Consider the following 24,048-nt stretch of genomic DNA (forward strand, 5'->3'; position numbering starts at 1 on the left):
TAAACTTAATTATTTTGAGTGATTTTATGCCAAGTAATAATTTTTGCTATATTTTCATTTTACATTCAAGTATATTTTCAAGTATATTAATGTTGACGCAAACAATCTTAACTTTTAAATACTGTATAATTTTAAATAATTTTTAAATGAAAAACTTGTATTTTTATTGTATTTTTGATCTTCAGATGTTAACTGATGGACTGTGGATGTTTATATCAGACTCTCATCCTGACGGCACCCATTCACTGCAGTGCGTCCAACTCACATTTGAAAAAAATATAAAAATCACACAGCGATACATAACAAAAGTGTCTTTTTTTTATTATTCACACATTCATACTTTTATAAAATACTATATATACATATAATATTAAAATCAGACTGAGTTAATTACACCTGCATGATCTTATAAGACCTCTACACGGTGATCTTTATAAATTAAAGCGTGATAAAAAGCCTTGATTAGCTTGTGTCTTGTCTGCTTGGACGGCTCTGAGTGATAGAGTCTCTGTGTTTGAAGATTCAGGACGTCCAGAGCGAGTAGGCAGCGAGGGCCAACAGAAACGACACCAGACCCAGAAGAACCTTCTGAGTCCACATACACGAGTCCAGCTTCTGCTCCAGACGAGAGTTAGTGGCCATCAAACGCATCAGCTGAGAAACACACATCCATAAAAGCGTTAACTAGCACAAAACATTATTAGTGACCACTTGTAGTACACTTGAGCCTGTCTTTCATACACTAACACACTCCAGAGTACAAGTGGTGAATACAATAAATAATCTTTCCATTTCCATTTGTTGCACAAAAAAAAGGATAAATCTGGAATTTGATGGTGCAAAAAAATCTAAATGTTGAAAAAAATGGTCTTTAAAGTTTTTAGCAATGCATACTGCTGATTTAAAATTAAGCTTCAAAATTTCTGGTAGAAATGTCTTCGTATCCTAATTATTTGTGGTATAAAACAAAAGTTTGTAATTCTGAATCTTTCTTTTATTGTCGTCTGTTGGTCCAAATATGCCCTTTAAAATCAAACATTTGAGTTTAGAATTTTGAGCCTGGATTCATCCAACGCTGAGATGAAGTGTAATAAAAGAAACTTATGAATGTATTTTGAATGTTTTCTTTCCGCTGGTCTGAAATAAAAGCTGAGCAGCTCTCTTAAACATCCAGCGTCTGGTCTGGAGGTGTGTGTGAGTGTGTGTGTGAGTGTGTGTGCGCATGCGTGAGTGCGTGCGTGTGTGTGAGTGTGTATCTGTGTGTGTGTGAGTGTGTGTGCGCATGCGTGAGTGCGTGCGTGTGTGTGAGTGTGTGTGTGTGTGTCTCACCGTGCTCTGCAGGTCCTGATGGTCGTTAGTCGTCGCTGACAGACTCTCAAACGAGTTGCTCAGAATAGATTTGGGAATCTCGAGGACGTGACAGCGCAGCCTGAAGAAACACAGAGCGATCAGAAACCCTGACCTTCACTCACGGTCACATCTTCTCTTCAGTTCAAGAGTTTATTACGGATGAAATCATTTCGGAGTGAAGCGTGGCACTGTGTTCATTCAAACACCAGTTATTCGGGGGACTTTAATGTACATTTGTGAACACAGCATGATAGAAACGAGAAGCGATTTTCAACAATCCTTCGTGTGGCTTTCTGTCATAATAAAAATCTAGAAATAAAGAATTTTTGTTTTGTTTTGGAAACAACTCTCTTCTCTCTCTCTTCTTCTTCCGCTTATCCGGGGCCGGGTGGCGGGGGCAACAGTCTAAGCACCCAGACACTTTCTTCAGCTCTTCCGGGGAAACACCGAGGTGCTCCCAAGCCAGCCGAGAGACAAAGTCCCTCCAGCGTGTCCTAGGTCTTCCCCGGGGCCTCCTCCCGGTGGGACATGCCCGGAACACCTCCCTTGGGAGGCGTCCGGGAGGCATCCGGCACAGATGCCCGAGCCACTTCAGCTGGCCTCTCTCGATGTGGAGGAGCAGCGGGTCTACTCCGAGCTCCTCCCGAGTGACAAAACTCCTCACCCTATCTCTAAGGGAGCGCCCAGCCACCCTACGGAGGAAACTCATTTTGGCCGCTTGTATCCGGGATCTCATCCTTTCGTTCATGACCCAAAGCTCATGACCATAGGTGAGAGTAGTATTGACAGACCATGACAGACCAGTACAGCGACCACATTACTGCAGAAGCTGCACCAATCCGTCTGTCGATCTCTCGTTCCATCCTTCCCTTACTCGTGAACAAGACCCCAAGATACTTAAACTCCTCCACCTGAGGCAGGAGCTCTCCACCAACTTGAAGGGGGCAAGCCACCCTTGTCCAACTGAGGACCATGGCCTCAGACTTAGAGGTGCTGATTCTCATCCCAGCCGCTTCACACTCAGCTGCAAACCGCCCCAGCACACACTGTAGGTCTTGGCCAGATGCAGCCAACAGAACAACATCATCAGCAAAAAGCAGAGAAGCCATCCTGTGGTCACCAAACCAGACCCCCTCCGGCCCCCGGCTGCGCCTAGAAATCCTGTCCATAAAAATAATGAACAGGACCGGTGACAAAGGGCAGCCCTGTCGGAGTCCAACATGCACTGGGAACAAGTCTGACTTAATGCCGGCAATGCAAACCAAGCTCCTGCTCTGATCATACAGGGACCGGACAGCCCTTAGCAAAGGGCCCCTTACCCCATATTCCCAGATCACCCCCCACAGGACACCACGAGGAACCCGGTCGAATGCTTTTTCCAAATCCATAAAACACATGTGGACTGGTTGGGCAAACTCCCAGGAACCCTCCAGTATCCTGAAGAGGGTATAGAGCTGGTCCAGTGTTCCACGTCCAGGGCGAAACCTGCATTGTTCCTCTTGAAGCTGAGGTTCAACTATCGGACGGATTCTCCTCTCCAGTACCCTGGCATAGACTTTCCCAGGGAGGCTGAGAAGTGTGATCCCCCTATAGTTGGAGCACACCCTCCGGTCCCCCTTAAAAAGAGGAACCACCACCCTGGTCTGCCAGTCCAGAGGCACTGTCCCCCGCGTCCACGCGATGCTGCAGAGGCGTGTCAGCCAAGACAGCCCCACAACATCCAGAGACCTGAGGTACTCCGGGCGGATCTCGTCCACCCCTGGTGCCTTGCCACCGAGGAGCTTCTCAACAACCTCAGTGACCTCAGCGAGGGTGATGGTCGAGTCCCCCCCCCGGGTCCCCGGCCTCTGCTCCCTCAGTGGAAAACGTGTTGGCTGGATTGAGGAGGTCCTCAAAGTATTCCTTCCACTGCCCAACAATATCCCCAGTCGAAGTTAGCAGGTTCCCACCAGCACTGTAAATGGTGTTGGCAGGGCACTGCTTCCCTTTTCTGAGGCGTCGGACAGTTTGCCAGAACCTCTTTGAGGCTGTCCATTTTCCATGGTCTCCCCGAACTCCTCTCAGACCCGAGTTTTTGCCTGCAGAACCACCCGGGCAGCGGTCCGCTTGGCCCGCCGGTACCTGTCAGCTGCCTCAGGAGTCCCACGAGCCAACCAGGCCCGATAGGACTCCTTCTTCAGCTTGACGGTATCCCTTACTTCCGGTGTCCACCATCAGGTTCGGGGGTTACCACCACGACATGCACCGGAGACTTTACGGCCACAGCTCCAGACGGCTGCATCGACCAAAGAGGTAGAGAACATAGTCCACTCGGACTCAATGTCTGATGTCCTAAGGTCATTCAGGCACTCAAACCCCTCCACCACGTTAAGGTGGCGATCCTCGGAGGGGGGAAACAACTAGTAATAATTTTTTAAGCTGCCAAATTCTGCAGCTTTACAAACACGTTCATCCAACCTGAAATGTAGTTTTTAACTGCATTATCAGATAAACTGCAATTAGATGAGTCTCTTTAGAGTATTTAAAGAGTGCAACAGTGAATACATATCAAGGTATCCTTTTTATAATCCTTTTTCTTGTCGTTTTGAAAAGGTTGATGGACAGATTTGTTTGGTGGAAACAAAGGGATGTTGCTGTACTGGTGAGAGTGTTCCCAGAATGCACTGGGTGTGTGAGAGACGTCACCTGTGCTCCATGACTTTCGCTTTAGAGACCTCCTTCCAGAACTGAGCGAGCTCCGAGACGCCGGCTCCACCGCTGCTCTCCATCTCTGCTGCCATGACCAGAAACCGGTCCTGAGGAGACGCCTGGAACCCTGACACACACACAGACAGACACACACAGACACACACACAGACACAAACACAGACACACAGACACACACACACACACACACACACAGACACACACAAGCTTAATACATGCCAAAATACAGGTTTGATTTTAGGTTGAATCCGATAAAATCTTTATTTTTAAAGTCTACATAATACTTTCTTATTTAACACAAAATAGCTTTAAATAAAAAAAAAATTACTTTGTGACTTTAGATAAAGTAATTGACACATCATGTAGATTTTTAAAAAATTGACTTATATATATATATATATATATTGAATGGGGAACGTTTATTAATAAAACAAATATAAATGCTATATGCCTAATACAAAATAAGTTAATATTTTATTTTAGTTATCAGCATGAATACTGCTAGAATATTAGTGCCAATTAAGCACATATTAATGCCTCATTCTACATCCCTAATCCTACCCCACACCTAACTATTAGTAAGAATTTATTGAGGGAAGAGTCATATAATAGTTAACAAGCGTTACCCATAATCACTTGGGATACACAAAGGTATGCGATCTGAAAATGAGAAAGCCAGTACCTCCGTGGAGCGACACCACGATCTCCACGCTGGCTCCCGGCTCACAGCTGCTGTTACTGGGCTTCACGCGGTACTTCTCCGGAGCCGTCGTCCGGACCTGAACACACACACACACACACACACACACGTCACAGACCATTCACACCCATCTCGAAAACTTACTTGTGTGTCGTCCGCATATATATGACTCTGATGAACCGCTTCCATAGTAATGCGATGTCTGATTTTTAAAATGGTTATCAAAAGACGCATAATCAAAGCATATAAATTAAATTGAAAGAATATCATGGAATACATTTTTATTGAATAAAAGTAGAGCTGCAAGAAGCTCAAAGCTCTTCAAACATAATAAAAAAATAAATAAAACCAATTTCATAGGGTCCTAAAAATATATTTTTATTAAATATATTATTAATTAATTTATTTATTAAATAATTAATCGCACACATTTTATGATTTGATTACCTTGAAAGTTCGTGATTAAAAAAAGAAATTTATTTAAAAAAAAATCTGAGAAATTAAACCTGGAAAATAATATAATAAAAATAAACGAATACAGAAATATTTCCTCAAAACGAAACAAAAAGACGAGAGTAACAAAAAAAAAAAAAAAAAAAAAAAAAAAAAAAGGGTCTTCAAGCGTGCGAAAAAATAACAATTAAGCCAATTTCATAAGGTCCCAAAAATATTGATTTTAATAAATCTGGGATATAAACACACAAACACAAAAAAACTGAAATGTATTAAAAGTAAAGTCATAACATACAAAAACAAACATAACCTGAATCCATTAAAAAATAAAATTAAATAAAAATAAATTAAATTCTATTATTTATTTATTGAAGCTTTTTGAGCTCTAAAGTGTTTATTACTTGATAAGATCACCTTAAAGGCCACGTGGTTTTTGGTGACGTTGTTGAGGACGATCAGACACTTCTTCTCTGACTCTTTAGCACCGAAGCGGAGCTCCTCTGATGGACTGAAACAACATCACAGCCTTCAGCTGAACATCAGTGTGTTTATATAGAAGATACAGATGAAAAATCTAATCCATATTCATGCATCGGCTCCCAAATACAGGAACAAAATCTTCATAATAAAGAAAAAAAAATCTATATCAGAAGGAATTTTCTCTCCAACCCTTCGGGAACACGTCAAGCTCTCGGAAAGGAGCTCTGCGTGAATGCATTTGTTTCATGCATCTGAATCGTAATTAAAAACCTAGATAAACTGATCATAAGTCACAGTAAAGGCACGCGTAACGTGAAAAAGATTTCTATTTTAAGTAAAGGCTGTTCTGATTGAATTCTCTTCAGATTGCAGAAGTACTGAATGCAGCCTTTCAAAAACATTAAATACATGATTTTGACCAGAAGATGTATTTGTGTGTTTTGTATCTGTGTATTAAATGTGTTTTTGTGATACCAGTGATACCCATTTAGTTTTGGGTCAAGCTCAAGATCTAAAAAAACTGAATTGTACTCATGGAATCATTAACTTATGAATATTGAATATTAGTGCTGTGAAACGATTGAGCGCAATTAATTATATCCAAAATAAAAGTGTTTGTTTTTATTACGGTAATATATGTGTGTGTTTGTGTACTCTGCATATATATTATGTATTAAAAAATACACATACACTTGTATTATACACTTATTAAAAAAATAATAATAAAATTAAAAAAATAAATAAATAAAAAAAAAAATATATATATATATATATATATATATATATATATAATATTTTTCAAAGAAATATGTTAGGTTTAATCTCTAAAGGTTTAAATCTAAATATATGATGTATTTACATGTAAATATTTTCACACACACACACACACACGTATATATGGTCTTTGTGTATTTATATGCATATTAAATATATACAAAATAAAATTCTGAGTGTTTGGTTTCATATACAATAAAATCCCAAATCAATGTCTTTGAGCCACAAACACAACTCAATGTAAACTAGTTCATTTAAAACTTTATTAATTTCAGTGAATCAGTTCAGTGAATCAGTTCAGTGAATCAGTTCCGTGAATCAGTTCAGTGAATCAGTTCAAATCTCCATTCACTTTTCAACATCACTTAGAAATGTTCCCTGAAGACTCCATGCTTAATTTTTCACATATAGTAAGTATCTGACAGCAAATATTGTTACCAATGACTGTGTATTCGTACATTACACTTAAAAAAAAGCTTTTAAGCATTTGAAACAAGCTAAATAATCTCCCAATGAGGTGAGCAAAATAATCTTGTTCTGGTTTGAAACGAGAGAGCAGTGATGTACCTGATGTGCAGTAAGGTGCCCTTGAACGTGGTGGTAGGTTTTCTCACTCCTCTCAGTCGTCCAGCTTCTCCTCGCTCCACTTCTTCAGGCTTCTGACCGTCTTCAATGAAGTTCACCTGCGAAACACATTACAGAACGTCACTGAGAAAGAGTCTCGCTCTGGAAAAGCACCAGGTCAGGTGTGATTTTGTGCTCACCAAGCCAGCGCTGCTCAAAAAAATAGATATTTTAAGAAGAGCGAAATGCATTGCATTAAACAGGAAAACGTAGTATTAAGATAAGCGTTGCGCTCACAAACCCATTCAAAAGCTCCGATATCGACATAAATGCAGCGTAAAAAGAGCGTTGCATCAACGTTGCTGCTCAAAAAAAGCACATGCTGTAAAACTAATAACCTGTATGACTAAATTGTTGCATCAGGTGTGATTTTGTGCTCACAAACCTGCTCAAATGCCTTGATAAGTGATAAATACAGCATAGACTGAATGTTGCATGCACAAAAGTTGACATATTTTAAGTAACATGCATGATTAAAAAAAAAAAAATGCAATAAATAAGAAACCATGGCCTGATTTTTGTGCTCACCATCTCGTTCAAACTGTAAAATATCAACATTAATACCATGCAGCGTTTAAAAAGCGTTGCATGAATGTTGTATGGATATTGCTGCACAAAGATAATAACCTGCACCACAAATCAACTGCAATAAATACAAAAGCATTAAATTATTATAGTTTTTTGTGCTAGTGAATCTGCTTCGTTGCTCCAATATCGATAAACTAATGGCATAAACCATAGGATGAACGTTGCATGAATGTTGCATAAAGGTTGCTGCTGTAAAAGAAGATATTTACAGGTTAACATCCTGTACGACCAATTCATTGCAATAAACAGGAAAGCACGACATCGGGTTTGATTTTGTGCTCACAAAGCCATTTAAATTCTCTAAAATCTGCAAACTGATATAGGCAGCGTAGAAAGAACGTTGCGTGAACGTTGTGTCCAAAACCGGAGATATTTTATGATTGACAACCTTTATGAAAAATGAAGAAAGCACGAAGCGTCGTTCTGTGCTCGTGAACCAGTTCAAACGCTTCGATGCCGCGCAGTGTAGAAAGAACGTTGAAGGAACGTTGCATGAGCGTTGCAGCAGTACAAGACACACATTTAAAGATTAACAACCCGTCCAATACATTAATTGCAATAAAGGACCGAGTAGGAACTGTAACAGGGGCTTTGAAGATGATAAAACCAAAAAATCCAATGGACTTTTTTCGTTTTTAATAAAAGTTGGCTATTTTATGTTGACTTAAACGTCAAGCAGGCCTTAAAAAAACTGTTTAGTCAGCAGCATCAAAATGGAGAAGAAAGAGTCAGTGAACGCAAGCCTTCACTTGAAATAATAGTAACCTTCATTCAGTCACGAGCACATGTGGAAACGAAACGAAAACTGCTGAACACACAAAGAAGCGGCGCAAAGTTGAAGCGAAACTCTGGCGCAACCCGAACACGTGCTGGAAAAACCAGGAGAGGATGTGGGTCAGGGGTCAGGGTCAAAGGTCACGGCGTCGTCGGCCTTATCATGCGTTCATCAATTAAAGAGGCGGGTCAGATTTGAAATGCTCTGGACTTTATTCAGAGTTTGATTGAAAAGGTCAGAATTAAAAAAAAATCACAGCTTTAAACCAGATTACATGAAATGTTCTTCACATACGATTACAACACGTCAGTCAATCATTAGTTCATTAGTGAGGATCGCATTATATTGCATTACATATCCGTCCGATGAGTAATCTAAACAAACATTGTTCAAATCACATGATAAAATAATCAAAGCATACTTGGTTTTAAAATGTGGAGTGTTAGTGCAAAACTGAACTGATTCAGCAGTGGGTCAGTGTTAAACTGGTGAAAGTGCCATGATGAAACGATCACACGACTCTGCTCTACATCACTTCCTCTCAGGACTCTTACACACTAGGAGAAGCAGCTCAGATCGCGTTTAACCTCAACCCCAGACGCGTTTCTAAAAGTGCTGACGGTAGCAAGAGTTGAGTCACGCAAACCCCAGCGTTTCTTCTTCAGCGCTTTGGAATCGATGGATTTACTGTGTCTTTAAGAGACGTGAGAGCCTAGAGGTATAAACCTTAGGGAAACGTACCACTTCTGGCTCCTTAAAGGAATGGTGCGCCTAAAAAGAAGTCTAAATGTCTCGCTCTCAGGCCTTTGAATATGTAGAGGAGTCTCAGTCTCAGCAATGGATGTGAATGGGTGCCGTCAGAAAGATTAAAAACGCCACAATAATCCGCAGCGCTCCGGTCCAGCAGGAAACACAATTTTTGAGAATTATCCGTTTTTGCAAATTAGCTCATCTTAACGCTGGATTAGTTTGATCTTTTGTCTTCTCCGGTGTGAACCGATGGACCGGGCGCTGTGGATTATCGTGGCGTTTTTGTAAGACTCTCATTCTGGCGGCACCCATTCGCATCCATTGCTGGGACACGACACATTTCCACAAACCTGATGAAGAAACTTATTATTTTGGTACATATTAAGACCTCACTAATCGAATCTTTGCTTTGTGTATTTTAATAAACACACAATTATGAACAATAAGTCTTTCTTAAATTTATCTTAATTTTCATCATTTACTCACTTTTTCTTCTGTAAAACACATATTCTGAGAGTCTACACAGCATCTGTTTTCATTATATGAACAACGGCAATGAAAAAGTTATACTGAAATACTGCAAAAAAAAATATTTGTGCATTATTTTAGGTTCGTCAATGAAATGGCATGAGTTTAGACAAATACTGTCCTTATCCTAACAAACCATACATCAACGGGAAGATGATTTATTAAAAAAATTGGATTTGTGATCCAGAGTTGCATATTTAGCATATTGATAGCTTTATAAGCGACCAGGAAACACCTCAAGTATAACAAAGTGGGAAAAACTATCATTTATATATTTTTTTTGGCCAAAGTTATTTTACTTTATGAGCAAAGTAAGTTTCAGTCCATTAACTAGCATTTAAAAGACAAAGAACATCCCATCCAGGTCAAAGTCACTCCACATGAGCATTCAATCACACGCACATCTATTTGTTTTTAATTCAGAAGCGCTGCGGGAAACATTTTTAGCACGGAAAGCAGATGCTCAAGAACCGGTTCTAGATTCCCAACAACGCTACTCTCCAGTGTATAAGAGCCCAGAGGAGTTCATCATAATAACAACACAAAGATAATCACATAAAACTGCTAATATAACGTCTTCATTTAGCTTTGATTGGTCAAATGTAACACGCCCCGTAACCAGACGGTGATTCGTTCAAAAAATCAATCAGAAATGAGTTAAAATCAAGTGAAATGCCACTGAAAGTGAGGAAACACAGCGTCTCTGTTCGGTGCCGTGGGATGGATCTGGTTTGGTTCTGGAAGCTGCAGGCACTCCAGGATGTAGAAACACCTACAATGTCTTACCAGTCCTTGTTTCAAGACAGACAGAGAGGGACATGAGAAAAAATGCACGAGAAAACCCGAGCGCATCTCACGAGTTCCTCCCCTTCATTTTCTCCACGAGAAATCTTCAATAAAAGGGTCTAAAGCGGTACGTGTGACCCTGCAGCACAACTATATCTGTAGAAATAGATCAAATAGGATCGAAACTATCCATTTATCTTTGTTTATGATAAAAATGAATAGTTTTGTGCTCCAGGATCACATTTAAAACCTGATTTGAATCAATGGCTCTGTGGAGAATGGCTGGGATTTTTAGCTGATGCGCTCGACAGCATTGGGAAAGGATCTCAGGATCCCAAGCGAAAGCCTTCAAGCGCTCAATCAGCGTGAACCTGTGAGCTCATGCGGGCGTTCAAGAACACGATGAATGGGTTCATCATCATCGTAATTAGCATATCTAACGTCATCAAGATCACAAGACCAGTGATTAGTTGAGGAGATCAGGGACTGTTAACAGCACAATGCATCAGCTTGAAAGACTAAGCGAGGTTAAGATGACTGCTGAACATGTGACTAAATCAACCAATCTTCTCAGTATCCAGCGCTCATCATTTTCTCGGTGAAAGCAATGAGCGTTATTTTTAGTATTATTAAGGCGCTATTAGAACTTGAATTAAATGCGCCGTGTTAATTTTAGTAAATTGGTTGAGTTTAGTGTAACAAAAGATCTTGTTTGGTTTTATGTTGCTTTTAAATATGTGCAGTCTTTAATTCATTTTCATTCCAGCTTTAGTTTTAGTTATTTTAGTGCATCAAGTTCAACTAAATGGGAAACTGTGAAATTTTATTATTTTTATAAAATTTTATAAAATTTTAAATTTTACAACGCTTTGGTTTATTAGCACATCATACACAAGTTCTAAATAAAATCAATCACTGGACTGAGAAAAATAAGAAAAAAACAAGAAAATAAAAAGAAAAAATAGATAGATACTTTAATTGTACATTTAATTAAATATATTATTATTACTATTTTATAATTACAAAAGAAATCTTTTCAAATGCTTTTGTGTATTATTTAAATAAAGTATAGTTAAATATTAAATGCTTGCTTTGCGCCATCATTCAGAAATGTTTAGGAACTTTAGTAAATTTTCCTGTTTTAGTAAATATCAATGCGTAAATCACGATTGTTTATTATACGATTGCATTGTACATTTACCATCAAAGATCATTTTCTTCTAGCACTATCGTCCAGCTCTAGTCTTTGCTTTTCACCTGGCGTTACCCTGATCAACGTGTGTGACTCTGGAGCACAGGAGCAGTCAGAAGAGCAGAGGTATATTTGAGGAAATAGACAACAATACATCATTATGGCTTAAAATGATCCGTTTTTCTTTTATGTAAAAATCATTAGGATATTTAGTAATTCTCCTAACATAAATATATCAAAACTTAATTTCTGATTAGTGATATGCATTAATTTTTTTGCACACTCGGATTCCGAATCATATGCAATCACAACAAACCATACATCAATGGAAAAATGAAATCAATAAGTCACTTTCATTAACTAGCGCTCATGACTGGTTTAGTGCTCCAAAGTCCCGTATGATTATCATCTCACTAATAAAGAGGCCATAAGAGAGCAGCAGAGATTTCTGCAAGAGCAGCTTCAGTACAGAGCCTCATTCATGTCACTGCAGCGAAAGCATCAGCATGCTTTGATTTCAAATCACAATGGTCAAAGAATATTGATTTCAAAGCACAAATGCACAGTCAAAAGTACAATAATTATTCCGCGAAATGAAAGCGATTCCACAGTAAGAAAAGAATCGTTGTTGGAAACCGAGCGAGGCAGTAACTCGAGGTAACAGATGCAGTTAATCTCACAAAAACCATCGGCAACATGTCCGGGTCACATTTCAAAATCAAAAGAAAGAAAATAATAGTATTTTGTATAGGGCAAGTGAAATCTTTCCATGGCCGTTTATGTATTTAGCTCTTTTTTTCATGAGAATTAACATGGTAAAGTCTGACATATGAAATAACAGTCAGAAAAATCTTTTTCTGAATATCTAGACATGCTTTTACAGCTGATATTACGAGAATACGGAAGAAAAAAAGAGGCCCAGTTTTATCAAAACTTGACATTTATATAGATCAAAATTAAGATTGCATTCAGCGAAAATCAATGGCGGTATAGTAGATACTATAAATATCAGCAGTCACTCTTGAAATGATCCAAACATATAATGCTGATTGAGAGACATATAGAGGCTCCTCAGAAGATGTGAGACGTTTTGGAGGCTTGTGAAGATCATTGCTACGCTGAGGAACAGTGAAAGTAAAGCTCCTCAAAGATCCTGATGATCAGATTTGAGAGGCACTGATTTGTCTAAAAATATTATTGAATCAAGTAAAGGTAGGCTGCTTCAGTCCAGAGTTCATCTGGAAATATAACTGCAGTTATTCTGACATCAAGATTTGAAAAAGGAACTAGAAGCAGCAGTTGAAAGTGAACTAAAAGAGCTTTTCCTGAATATAAAACCTCTAAACCATCAATGAGATGACAGGCGAGCATGAGTAGCCCGAGTGTGACAGGCTGATCTTCTGATCAAATCTGTAGGCTATGAGGTTTATTTTTGTGTCTGATTCTTGCTACCCAGATGCAAAGCGTTGCAAAGATTTATAAAAATGTAATCTCTTTTGATTTTTGGTAAAATGTGACTTGGATTTGTGAAGAAGCAAACATGGATTAGACAGAAACGCGAAGCGTGCGGACAAGAGGAAAAGTGGTATACCTTCTTAGGCTTGATCGATTGCTCAGAACTGAAACTGGATTAGAGAATCTCTTTGGACTCAGATTCAGTATCCTTGATGTCACTCTCATCATCTTGCAGCTGCGATTGGACCCGTTTTCACAGATTGGAGACTGGAAGTCATCGTCCGGTAGAGGCGGATAACTGTATTTAAACTGGTCCTGTCACAAAAAACAAAAGAATATGAACAAATCTCTGCGACCCTGCCGTTTTATAATATTACGCATTACATTTATTATTTAAAAATTACTATACTGACATTTTCACTGTTAGACAGATCAATTTGAAGTCATTCTGAATTACATTTGAAATATATAGCGCAATAAGCTCTTTGCCCAGAACACCAACATCACCTGCTGTGAAATACTAAGTTAGAGTTTATGTTGTCGGGCAAGATTTATGTTTCTAGATTCAAAAGTTGCAATCATACTGAGTCCCATTTGAGCTGATGGTGGCGCTAGAGGTTTTAGGCAGAGACCTAAAATTAGTGCGATTAATGTATAGACCCTTAGCAATAAAAATGTGCCAAATTTCACACCTTTTCTCCATACGGTTCTTGGCGTTTCAAAAAACCCAACATTTAAAATCAATTTTGTAATTATAATCATAAAAAAGATATCATTTGAACTGATGGTGGCGCTAGAAGACTTTAGGCAGAGACCCTGAAAATTGGAGGAACTAATGTTCAGACCCTTTGAGAAATAAATATACCAGATTTCATGATGTTCTTCCAAATAGTTTTTCAACACAACACATACTGCTGATGATGCATCAAAAGCTCCAGAAATCAAGCATTAAAAAAATGATAATGAGAATTTTAAAATGCTTGGCATTAAGAATTTTAGAACACTTTAATACAAAAAGAACCTCATTTAATGGATTTTATACAAATCTAATGAATGATTAAACTTCAATCCATATATATATATATATATATATGCATGTATGTTCACAATGCATCTATTATTTAAACTTCAAGCCATATTTATTTAAAAATAACTCTTTTATTGAAAGTGCATACGTACTGTTCCTCCCATGTGGGTGGAAGGTGCTCTCAGGGCGACATACGTCTGGATGTCACTCTTGGTGACAAACTTGGAGCTTACTGATGGCCGGGGCCCAGCCACGTCTTCACTATCTTCAGGCAGCTACCACACAAGAAAACATTATGAAAAAATGACCTGCTGGACCAGACATCAAAACAAAAGATCCGTTTAGATTTCACAACTCACCATTCATGATCCAAGGCATCTCGTACATGATCATTTTGGCTGAAAAACAAAACTAAGGCGTGAGAAATCCCTTTCTATAATGCTAGGATTCCCAAACTTTTTGTCAAGCCAAACCCTTTAAGCTTAGATATTTACCTGAAGTCTGAGGTTTTAAGTTAATATTTCGATAGTTCAACATCGCATTTGCGTGTTCACATTTCTCAGATGTTGCAAATAATAATAATAATAATAATAAAAAAGGGAATATGCTAATATAGAATACCAAAACAGAATATACTCACAAAGAAACTTTGGATAGTACACTTTAAAGCAGTTAATAATATACTTCACAAAGTCCATGTCCTGGAAGAGAAACACAGAGAAAAAGAAATCAAAATTGCTATAATTCAATTTAACTTTTACAAGACACTGAAATACTGCATAAAACTTTTGAGAATGAGCACCATTTCCATCCACTTGCGAGAACAAATTTGTCACTTCCTGGTAAAGTGGCACTATATACATTACACCAGAAAAATAGGAGAAAAGTAAAAAGAAAATTGGCGAATTAGTAAAGTATTTGCTGTTAAATGATTTTGCTGTACCATTTATACCACAGTAAATGTGCAATATTTGCCTGGCTAGTAGTATTAAAATTAAAAAATGAAAAAGGACCTAGAACAACAAATGCATTTAGTTCTAAAAAAGATCTTAAATGTTTTTCATTTATAAATATTTTATTCACTGGGATTACACAAACACAAACCACTAACCTTTTAACATAAGAGATTTTTTAAGGTAGTTTTGTTGAAAATCGAGAGAAGAGCGTTTACTTTACTGACCCACTTCAAGAATAAACCGTTGCCTCAAGTTCACCCGTAAAGCTGCTGTTAATCCATTGGCTAACTAACTGTTAAAGCTCACCAATCGGTGTCAAATCTAACAGTAAACAAGAACTCTTAGTCTGTATCACAACCGATTGATCATTCAGTTGTGCAATTCTGCTCGAGTAACCTTTAGCTTCATTCACTGTCGTGTTTGCACTTACATTTGCTCTCCAGATTGACTCCTAAAAGCCACAGCAGTACTTTAATGGACGTTTGTTACAAGAAACCAATAGAAGAAGGGAATATTTTTTTGAAAACCTAGAATTCTGTTACTGTTGGAATTGTTTTGGTCTGAAGAGATTGCTCAATAATTATTAATACAGTGAAGTGTATAAAGTAACTAAGCACATTTTGATCTTTGACCCATAAAATCAGCAGTAGAAAAAGATTTGAGTCATATTTTGAGCCGATGGTGGCGCTAGACTGTTTTAAGGTAGAGATCCTAAAATTGGTGCAATTAATGTTTAGGCCACTTGTAATAAATGTGCTAAATCTGACGAAGATCCTCTAAACTGTTCTTGGGATTTCAAACGACATTCACCGCTCGGCTCCTAATAAACTGCTATGGATGCAACATAAAGAAACCGAAAGATCATTTATAAAATAAAGGGAAATACTTTCGTTAACCAATACACAGAAATCAAAGCGATTAAACCTCAAAAAGCGTTCCATTTAAATTCAAATATATCCAATCAAAGCACATCTCCACAGTAAAGGCGTGCTCACATGACAGTCCTTCCATTTTTATAAACACGAACAACCAATTTTCACTCATATAAGATAAGCATTAAAGAGAGCAAATTAAAGCGCACTCTAATTCCTCCGTATAAAACTGGCATTAGGTTTGATTAGGCTACGACTTTGGCCTCGGCGGCATTAAACTCCTGCGTTTCTGCTGCAGAAACATGAGACGAGGAGATTGGAGTTTGTGGGAGAAATTCTCTCGGATTAAGCTGAGCGAGTTGGATTGACCAAAAGGATTTAAAGGCCACGTTAATCTGCAAAGTGTTAAACCAGTGAGCGGCGTCTGTCCTCTGCACCTTCCACTCAAACAGCTAATGACCTTAAAACGTCTGCCAGAGGTCAAGAAGCGAGACTAATCAGAGCAAACGCCCTCTGGTGACCTTGAAAGAAAAATACTAAAACTAATTTTGAACCGTAATATTGGACTCTATATATATATAAAGTCATATATATATATATATATATATATATAATATATATCTATATATATATATATATATATATAAAATTATTTATATATATATATATATATATATATATATATATAATATATATATATATATATATAAATACAATTTATATATTAAATATTATATATATATTTATATATATATATATATATATATATATATATATATATATATATTTTTTTATATAATATACATTTAAGAAAAATAATTTGATACTATATTAAATATATTTATATATCATATATAAATATAGTAATATAAATATGCATTCAAAGATATTCAAAATATATACTGTATGTGTGTTATACATGATAAATAAACCCTGTATACATATACATTATATAAACCAAAACTTTTATTTTCAATGTGATTAATCAGCTGATAGCACTAATATAATTCATACATACAAAAACAGCACTAATATATATAATTAAAACGTCACATAAAACGTCATAAAATTGTAAAATATTTAACTAATACACATATAAAACTGTAATATCATTTTGAATAGTTTATTTCATTATTTATTACTTTTATTTAATTATTTCCAGTGAAACTGGTCCAGCACAGTTTGAGATTTGTGTTATCAGACACTATCAGCATCGATGTATTTCATGTAGAGTAAAGTGAAAGAGTGCTATATTACTGAGTCCGGACTCGGACATGTCGAACATTCTGACGGTCAGCGGCATCGGCTCAGCTGGCGTAACGCTCCAACCAGAGAACGCCACGTACGCTTCTTATCCAGGATAAATCTTGGCATCTTTGACGTTGGAGCTTCACTCTGAACCAGACTGCGTTTGAAAGACACAGACAGAAAAAGAGCTGCAGAGGATGCCTATCCATGTACCTGAGTCCTCAAGCGCAAGCCAACGCCATAAAAAGAATAGTACTCACGCTTCCATTCAGTCTAGAACCGAACGATACAGCTGAAGAATTAGCGTTTGAAGAAATCACTGCACGTGCTGAAGTTCAACATGCATTTGGGGGCGCTAGCGATATGCCAGTTATGCTTTATTTTCACATTTGCATAATATCCAACATTTTGAAGACTTCGCTGGATTTATCATGCGTTAGAATTCCTGTGACAGAAACCACAGCAACTACATAAAAACAACTAAGCGTAATATATAATAAAATCAATGAACTATATCCAATAATTTACATAATTAATTTATTTCATTCAATTCATTTTACAGTGAATTTATTTCACAACAATAATATCTTAGGAATAGTAATAATAGTAAAAATGCTATAAATGTATAAATTTGAGTAAATTTTGACTTAGGAGCATTTTTGAATTTTTGATTTTGAAAGTAGATTAGAATATTATTTATGCTAATATTATATATATATATATATATATATATATTTTTAAATATATTTAATTAAATTTTTTTATTGTTATTTTATAACTAATTTTATATATATATATATATATATATATATATATATATATATATATATATATATATATATATATATATAGTTTCTTCCAAACAAAAGGAACCATTATTTAAAATAAATAAATAAAAAATAAATAAAATAAATAATAATTGTAATAATAATGTCGATGCAGTCGAGTAGTACACTAAAAATTAGGGTAAAATCTGTAAAAACATATTTCAACAATCAAAGAGTTTCCACGCTGCTTTCACTAAAGCATGTATTACAGCCATTAGAATACAGATCGAATTATAGTTTTGACATTTGAGAGACATTTTAACTCCACTCTGCAGAGTTTGTTTCCTTCTTTGTCATATCCATGAAGGGAAAACGCTCTCCTCTCAAACATCCATCTGGGGAATACTGCTCTCTGAGAGGTCTACGGGAAGAAGAAAACAAAAATAAAATAGCACACATTCATCATTTTCTTCCCCTGAATCATTGTCAGTACAGTATCAGCTTTAGACTCGAACCGATGACACGTTTGATAAGGGACTCTGTTTGCTTTGGAGGACGTTACGTTGAAGCTCTTCTGCTGAAATCACACATCAGCTGAAAGGATTGAATTAACACGCTGAGGCTCGTGGGATGCGGGGCAAACACAGGAAGCGAGATTATAACAGCATACAATAAAAGAGTCTTCATCAGAAAGTACAAAAGATCAGGAAACGTTTCCTGGAGAACAAAGCCCTTTTATAAAACTAGCTGTGATCTGTTGATTAGTCAGTGAAAGCTTGAAAACTGCAACAAAAAATATGTCTATTTATCCTCAAAAACTCCTTGATAATGCGAGGTCAGAAAATAGAATAATGTAAAATAATAAATATGGACCAGCATTACAGGACCAAGTAATTACAGCTTTAGCACTTATCAACTAATCCTATTTAAAAATAGAAATTTGTTAAGAACATGCCATAACAGTCATAATTCAGAAATACATTTTATGCTGATTTGAATAAATACATAAATAAATAAATATATAATATATATATATATATATATATATATATATATATATATATATATATATATATATATATATATATATATATATATAAAATTACAAAAAAAATATATATATATATATATATATATATATTTTAAAAATTATTAGATTATTTATATATAGTTTTACCGTAATATAAATAAAAAAATAATATTAAAAAAATTTGGTTAATGTACCATTCATAATGAGATTAACAATTAAACAAGGCTAAGAGTAATTTTGTTTTATTTACAAAATTATTAGGATTATTTTTATATGCAGTTTTTATGCAAACTCTCTGAGTTAAAAAAATATTAAAAAAAGTTTTGTTATCTATATTAATTCTGAAATTAGATTAACAATTAAACTGCATGGAGTTTTTATCCATTTATTATTTACAAAAATAAACTTAAAAGATTTGTCCAGATGCACAGAATGCAAACTCTCAGACACACAACACAGAAAAAAAAAAGTTCACAGTTTTTCTTTGGCAAACGTGACCTGGAAATATTTTTCACACAGACACACACATGAGTGACTTCTCATTTCCAGGTCTCCTTCTGGGAACAAACACAGACATCAGACACACACACACACACACACAGACACACACACACACAGACACACACAGACACAGACACACACACACACACACACACACAGACACACACACACACACAGACACACACACACACACAGACACACACACACACAGACACACACAGACACAGACACAGACACACACACAGACACACACAGTTTTACACCACACACACAGACACTGGTCCTTTTACAGACACACACACACAGACACACACACACACAGGCCAGTCCATTACAACTCAGTTTTCCTCCACTGTAAACTCTTGATTCATCATCTTTAAAGGCGCTCTTCCACTAATAAGTGTCTCCATGTGAGGTAGCACCCTGTTCGACCAGAGTACGTCAGTTTCGAAGAGTCTCCTCCACGTCTCTGCTGTCATATTTGTCTTGAGACTCTGCAAGATTGTCTGTCAAAAGCAATGAAATGTTTTGAATTAGAGACTAACATAATCCATTGGAATAACAGATCTGATTCTTAATAAACTATGACCCAGCACATGCAGTGGGTTGAATTGCAAAGTCTGTTTGTTTGCATGTGTATTCATCATTTGATTGAATATAAAATACACAGACACACACACACACACACATTCACACACACATACAGAAATGTAAAGTCTACAAATATCAGAAATAAGCTCTATATAAAAATTTGATTTCCAAACACAGTCAGGATATATCGTTCAATCTTTTAATGTACAGATTGGAAGGCTAAACTTTGCACGTGTACTGCTATTTATTTTCTCATTAGTTTTACAACAGAAAAAAAAACACACATAATTATTAAAACATGAATTGTGAAAGGATTTCTGACAGCTGATCCAAACAGCTGTGATATCAAATATTAAACATCAGCTCTCGTAGCTTCCCCGTAGCCCACGATCCATAAAAGTCTTACATGTCACTCTCGATATTTTAATATTTAATATTAACGTTCAATTAATGACACGAGGACGAAATGTTATTGTGAAGATCACAACACTTGAGAACTTAGCGCACTGCTAACTCACCTTCAACATACTCGCTTTTAAACCTCTGTCGTGTTTCTTCGATCTTGCTCTCGATGTCCTTTTTGGAGAGCGCAAAATAGTAATTATAAATCCGTTTCAGATGGAACGTAACATGTAAAGATTCTTTTGTTTAGCTGCCTGGTTACCTGCAATACAGTTCCGCCTGTCCTGCCTCTTTCGCCATGATAGTGCACACTGTCGGTCAGACTCAGCAGTGGCCCGATCTTCAATGGAACTGACCACAGACTACGTGAAACTGGTCATCCGGGCGGCGCCGTATTAGCTCTGACATGTCAAGCAAACGCTTTGAACGGACTCTCGCGGCGAGAGATAAAGATTCCTCTGATACGCTCTAGCAACTGAAAGCAAATAATCGCATCACGTGCGAGTCTAAAAGCAGCAAAGGCATCTGACAACATCGCTTATTTGTGTGACACTGTAGTTGAATTGCAGGACTGTTTTCTTTAAAGACAACCCGGAAGAAGGCGGACGTGATGTGCGTCAAATGCGCGCTCTTTGAGGAAGAGACGCAGCGTCAGAAACAGATAACAGTGTAAACAACAGAAAAAGTCATGGGAGGTAAAGTATGAAAGCTTTTGTTACAAGATACTTAAATTTCTTTCTCGCTCAGTAATAGTTATCTCATTCCCAAGTTAATGGTGTGTTATTGGTATCGAGTTTTGTGTGACTGAGAGTAACTTTAGCCTGCTAAAATCATAAACCGGCGTCTGAAAGTGTTTGAAAACCATTTCTAACTTCTGCTAGCATTAAAGGTGCTTTGAATGTCTGGATCACTTTGAAGCTCATTTAATTTCATCTTACTAAGACATTAGTAGCTGCTTTACTTCTTATAAAAATCTAATTGATTTGCATTTAAGCATCAGAATTTCGTCATATAAGTATCAGCATCTCGCAGAAAACTCATCTTTATGTCTCTCTTAACTAAACTGAGACTCCCATATCCTCACTATATCCAAAGACTACATGAGACATAGAAGAATGATGCATCAAATGTAAAAGTTTTCTAAAATATAAAAGCTCTATTTGGAGAACTTTAATATTTTTTATTGAAGTTGTAATCAGCTGCTCTGGCGCTTAATTCTTATCGTTTATTTATGTTTTATTTATAATGTCTTTTATTTGCTTAATTTAAAACGCTTTTTGGTTGCTTTTTTTTTTTTTTTAACAGTGAACCAAGATTTTCTAAAGTTTGGGCGCGAACCTAATGAACCTGGCCGTAAGCGGACTCCGCTTTTAATGAGTTCATCAGTAACTAGCGTTGCTATGCGAAATAAATCTGTAACCCGTAATTTCCCTGATTTCCTTAAAGATTCAGGTTTCTTTTCATTTTTCAAGCGTAAGTTCGAAATGATGGCCGCGCGACCAAGCGTCCAAAATGCTGGCGTTTAAGGACAAGGTTAGCTTGTTTTCCAGGCGAGAGGTCGTCTGAAAGCCCGAGATACCGCGGGGGCTTCGCGGGTTTCTTTCCACAGTCTGTCCTTCTCGGCCGAGAGACTGCAGAGTCTTCTCCGTTGAAGCCGAGCCTCGTCCGATTCACAAGAGACTCTTCAGCAGCAGACGTCGGTTCACTGTTGCTCCGCTTCTGGGCGTTCAGCAGCGGCAAAAGTGCCTTGTGTTTTGCTGAGACTGTGCAAGAAGAGGGCGTCTGCTTTTAAATCACACGCGCTTTACTCCGTGGCGCCTCCTCAGAGAGCCAAGCTCCATGCGAGTTTGCGTTGCCGTGACGAGATGAGAGTATCATATCTCGATATCGGCACCGACCCCACGTGTGATTTCGAGTCCACGAAAGCTCGTTTTTATGGCGTCCTCGCAAAACCGGCGGAGTGAAAGAGGTTCCCATGACGGTCCAACTTTATCGGCGAACTCCTCTCCGTCAAAGAAAACTAGTGCTCCGAGGCCAGAGTGATCCAGACGATGGCGAACATGGCGAAACGTGCTGTATTTCGTAGGAGGACGGAAGAAAGCGTGAGTTCGGGCGTGCGCTTGTGCCCGATGCCTACAACCGGTGATCCGCATTTGCATGGCGGTTCTGTGGGCGAGAAAAAGTACGCCGGGCGGTTTGAATCGCCACGCGTCCTGGCGGCCCCACGAGCACCAAGCAGCTGATGGCGGCGAGAACGGACTTCCCGGGGCGTGTGCGCTCTTCGCACTTCTCGCGCGTCGCTGAGTGTTAGGCGATCGCGCCTCTGAGAAGCGACTGTCTGGCACAGCCGTGTCGCTTACGCGCTGACGAAGCGTCTCGCTGTGCTTTGGAAAGACACTTTCCAGGTGCGTGTTTAGCTGAACAGTTTGCTGAAAGAGTTGGAGAAATGCGTCTCGGGAATGGATGCGAATGGGTGCCGTCAGAATGAGAGTCTGATAAAAGCGTCACAATAACATCGGTGAACATCTGCAGAAGACAGAACACCACTGCTTCAGGCCAAAATAATAATTCAATAATTATCACATACGACGGTATGGACAGAAAGCCTGTTAACTTCACTGTGATGTGTATGATTTATTATTTTACGTTTTTGTTAACGGGTGAGGATCCTCCTTTGTTTCAATGGATTTTGATCCTTTCAGCTCTTCTAGAACCTTTTGTCTTCAGTTGACTCGCGTGAAAAGATTTTTCATGAAGGCTTTTATTTATTTTCTTCAAGATGAACATTAAAAAACTGTTTGTAATGTAGTTTTTCTTTTTACACTTTCAACCCGGATCAAACCGCACTGATGAAAATGTAGTTATAAGTACAAGCAAAGCCTAATTTAATATGTTTCACTGATGCTTGAGACGGAAAACCATGCTTTAAATGAAAGATCAGGATGTGTTTAACTTATTTTGTCTCCTCTGGGAAGCAAGTATCTTCCTAACCTTGGTAATAAATGAAGAGAGAAATGTGCTTTTAGGCAAAACAAACTAAAAATGCTCTGCCCTTCAAATTTCTGATCAAAAGTTTTCACGCCCGGCTCTTTATATACTTTCATTTAATATTATTATATATATATATTTTTTTCCTTGAGCATCAGTGAGTGTTTAAACCTTCTGTAGTAGAGAGAGATATATACATATTACATTATAAGTCCATGATCCATAATAACGCTTCCTCAGAAACCCATATCCTGTTGTGTCTTGCATTAAAAACCAGTCTCACATTTGCTTGGAGCTGTTTTGTTAATGCTTGATCTGTACAGATTCGCAGGACCAGAACACTTTGCATCAGAGGGAGGAGTTTCTGAAACTCAGATTTAACTAAAAACATCTGAAGGCAGCTGGATTAGTTTCTTTTTTTTTTTTTTTTTTTTTTGTCTTCTCCAGATGTTAACTGGACGGACTGGATTTCATAGTGGGTTTCTCATCAGAACCTCATTCGTGG

At 37.5% G+C, this 24,048-nt stretch overlaps 1 pseudogene; it reads right to left on the bottom strand.

Moving 5' to 3' along the window:
- Positions 1 to 296: 296 nt before the first annotated feature.
- Positions 297 to 22,532, bottom strand: LOC122333044 (annotated as a pseudogene).
- Positions 22,533 to 24,048: the final 1,516 nt, after the last annotated feature.

Source organism: Puntigrus tetrazona, unplaced genomic scaffold (genome assembly GCF_018831695.1).
Source record: "Puntigrus tetrazona isolate hp1 unplaced genomic scaffold, ASM1883169v1 S000000174, whole genome shotgun sequence".
NCBI classification, from domain to species: Eukaryota; Metazoa; Chordata; class Actinopteri; order Cypriniformes; family Cyprinidae; genus Puntigrus; species Puntigrus tetrazona.